A 3,809-nucleotide genomic window follows, 5' to 3' on the forward strand; every position below is an offset into this window, starting at 1 on the left:
TGAGGTCTCACGAGAGCAGAATAAAGGGGCAGGATCACCTCCTTTGACCTGCTGGTCACACTCGATGCAGCCCAGGATATGGTTGGCTTTCTGGGCAGCTAGCACACGCTGCGGGTCATGTTCATTTTCTCATCAATCAACATCCCCAAGTCCTTCTCAGCATAGGCTGCCCTGAATCTCTTCTTTGCCCAACCTGTAGCTGTGCCTGGGATTGCTCCGACCCAAGTGTAGGACCTTGCACTTGGCATGCTTAAACTTCATGAGGTTGGCATCAACCCACCTCACAAGCATGTGGAGGGCCTCTGTATGGCATTCCTTCCCTCCAGCGTATCAACCGAACCACCCAGTTTGGTGTCATCAGCAAACATTCTGAGGGTGCACTGAATCCCACAGTCCACGTCACCGACAAAGATGTTGAACGAGACCAGTCCCAACACCAATCGCTGAGGGACACCACTCATTACTGGTTTCCAGCCGGACATTGAGCCATTGACCACAACTCTTTCCATGCGGCCATTCAGCCATGCAGTTGTTTATCCACTGAGTGGTCCGTCCATCAAATTGATGTCTCTCCAATTTAGAGACAAGGATGTTATGTGGGACAGTGTTGAATGCTTTGCACAAGTCCAGGTAGATGACAATAACCACTCTACCCCTGTTCATCAATTCTGTAGCCCCATCATAGAAGGCCACCAAACTGGTCAGGCAGGATTTCCCCATAGTAAAGGCATGCTGGCTGTCACCAAGCACCTTGCTGTTTTTCATGTATCTTAGCATGCCTTCCAGGAGAATCTACTAGAAGATTTTGCGAGGCTCAGAGTTGGGACTGTCTGGTCTGTAGTTACCTGGGTCATCCATTTTCCCCTTCTTGAAAATGGGGGGTTTATTTCCCTTTTTCCAGTCATTGGGAACTTCACCTGACTCCCATGGTTACTCAAATATGATGGACAGTGGCTTACCCACTTCATTCACCAGCTCCTTCAGGATCCACGCATGGTTTTCGTCGGATCACATGGGCTTGTGTATGTTCAGGTTCTTAAGATGATCTTGAACCAGATCCTCTCCTACAGTGGGCCTAAGGTCATCATTCTCAAAGTCTCTGCGTTTGCCTTCCAAGACATGGATGGTGTGGTCAGAGCTGTTGTCACTGAAGAATGAGGCAAAGAAGTCATTAAGAACTTCAGACTTCTCCAAAACCAGGGTAGCCATTTCTCCCAATAGCTTCTGGAGAGGGCCCCATTGTCCCTAGTCTGTCTTTGATTTGCAATGTACCCATAGAATCCCTTCCTGTTATCCTAACATCGTTAGCCAAATTTAATTCTAACTGGGTCTTATCTTTCCTAACCTGGTCCCTATCTTCCCCGACAACATCCCTGTATTCTTCCCAGGCTGCCTGTCCTTGCTTCCACCTTTTATAAGCCTCTTTTTTTCATTTGAATTTTCCTCAGCAGCTCCTTATCCATCCAAGGAGGTCTCCTGGCCCTCCTGCTGCACTTCCTTCTAGTTGGGATGCAACACTCCTGAGCTTGTAGCAGGTGATCCTTGAATATCAGCCAACAGTCTTGGGCCCCCCTGCTCTCAAGGGCTATACCCCATGAAACATTACTAAGCATGTTCCTGAAGAGGCCAAAGCCTGCTCTCTTGAAGTCTTGGGCAGTGATCTTGCTGCACGCTCTTCTCACTGTCCTGACGATCTTGAATTCAACCATGTCATGATTGCTGCATCCAACACTGCCCTGGAATGCCTCATTTCCAACCAGCCCTTCCCTCTTGATGAGCACAAGGTCAAGCATGGCACCTCTCCTTGTTGGCTCCTCTATTGCTTGCAGAAGGAAGTTGTCTTCCACACAGTCGAGGAACCTCCTGAATTGCTTGTGGGCATACTGTCCCTTCAACAGATATCAGGGTGGTTGAAGTCCCCCATGAGAGCAAGGGCCTGTGAGCGTGAGGCTGCTCCTATCTGTCTATAGAGTGCTTCATCCACAGATTCCTCTTGATCAGGCCATCTGTAATAGATCCCCACAGTAATGTCTCCCATCACAGTTCTCCGTTTAATCCTGACCAACAAACTCTCTGTTGACAGATCAGCTGTCCCCAGACAGAGTTCCATACTCTCCAGCCTATCCCTAACATAAATAGCAGCTCCCTCTCCCTGCTTGCTGGTGCTTTCTTTTCTAACGCGCCTGTAGCCTTCCATTCCAACACTCCAGTCATAGGAGCCATCCCACCATGTTTCTGTAACGCCTATGATATCATATCCCTGTAGATGTGCACACATCTTTAATCCCTCCTGTTTGTTCCCCATGCTATGGGCGTTTGTATAGAGGCATCAGAGCTGAGAACCAAATGAAGCCGGGTCATTGGCTGGTGCAGCTGGAATATCTCCACATTGCTCCGACCATTTATTATAGGTTTTGGCAACTGAGTGGGTGTGTTGGGATGGAATGATGCCCCCCTCCCCCAACACAGCTAGTTTAAAGCATCCTTGACCAGTCTGGCAAGCCTCCCACCAAAACCGCTCTTTCCCTTCGTCAGACCAGCTCAACCAGCCCCCAGTAGACCTGGCCTAGAAACATGAGTTCTGTGTTCAAGACACCCAAACCCCTGACTATGACATCACCCTCATAACCGTTTATTAACCTAGCCAATCCTCCTAGCTTTTTTAAGGTCATCCCTTGTATCCTGGAGAACTGATGAAAAGGCTGATCTCCAGAGCTCCTAACCACCTCTCCCAGGGCTCTGTAGTCCTTCTTTATGTTCTCCAGGCTACTACTATCTATATCACTAGCACCCACATGGATCACTAGAATTGGGTAATAGTTCATGGGACTTACTAGAGCAGGCAGCCACTCTGCAACATCCCTGACCCGTGCCACTGGTAGGCAACACACCTCCATTGAAACTGATTCAGGCCAGCAGACAAGTGCTTCTGTCCCTTTCAAAGTACAGTCCCCTAGACCCATTGCTTTTTCCTGGCAGCACCAGTAGAGATCTTCTTTACCAGTGCAACAGCTGGCTGTTTCTGGTGTGAGCCTGTTTCCTCATTAGCCCCCTGCAGGACAGCAAAGCTGTTCTGGGTGGGGACAACGGATTTAGGAGGAAGCCCCTTGCTTTAAAATGTCCTCTTCCTCCCTTTTTGTTGATTTTTTTTTTTTTGTTACTATTTCCCAGCTTCCTGTGTTAACGGCCTCCTTCTTTCCTCCATGAACTACAGTGGACGCTTGAGACCCCTGCACAGTTTTGGTCAGGAGCAAGCATTCCTGCTTCTTCTCAGCCTCCCTGACATCTTGCAGTCTATTAATAGCATCCCGCAGCTCAGCCACCTGCTGCAGGAGGAGCTCCACCAGGGAGCACCAAGTACAGCCCTGCCCATTGTGTACCATTCTCTCACAAGACTAGCGCAGTCATTCTCTACACCCCCAACTCTGCACTGCAGCCTTCCCTCTCATCGGCTCTGTCTGGGTGCCTACGCTGGCCACAGCTGGGGCAGCCAGAGCAGAACGCCCAGACTGGGCTGTGGTCATATGAGAAATGCTCACCATCCCACTCGCTTGCCCGCATGAGCTGCCTCAGCCCACCCTAGTCACTCACGCTCCCTAGGGCAGGTTTTTAACCAGTCAGGGCTTGTGCTTCTCCTCCTGGCTCCGCCCCCTGTGAGTCAGCTGCTTGCGTCAGCCGAGCTGCCAGCTCCTGGGCAAGTCCTTCGAGGACTTGAGGCTCTTTTGGTGGCTCTTGCTAAGTGCAAGGTCCTACACCTAGGTCGGATCAATCCCAGGCATAGCTACAGGTTGGGCAGAGAAGAGATTCAG

This window comes from Neopsephotus bourkii, unplaced genomic scaffold (assembly GCF_033783945.1).
Source record: "Neopsephotus bourkii isolate Nb327-2 ecotype Australia unplaced genomic scaffold, CSIRO-AGI_Nbou_v1 NB_148, whole genome shotgun sequence".
In the NCBI taxonomy this organism is placed as follows: Eukaryota; Metazoa; Chordata; class Aves; order Psittaciformes; family Psittacidae; genus Neopsephotus; species Neopsephotus bourkii.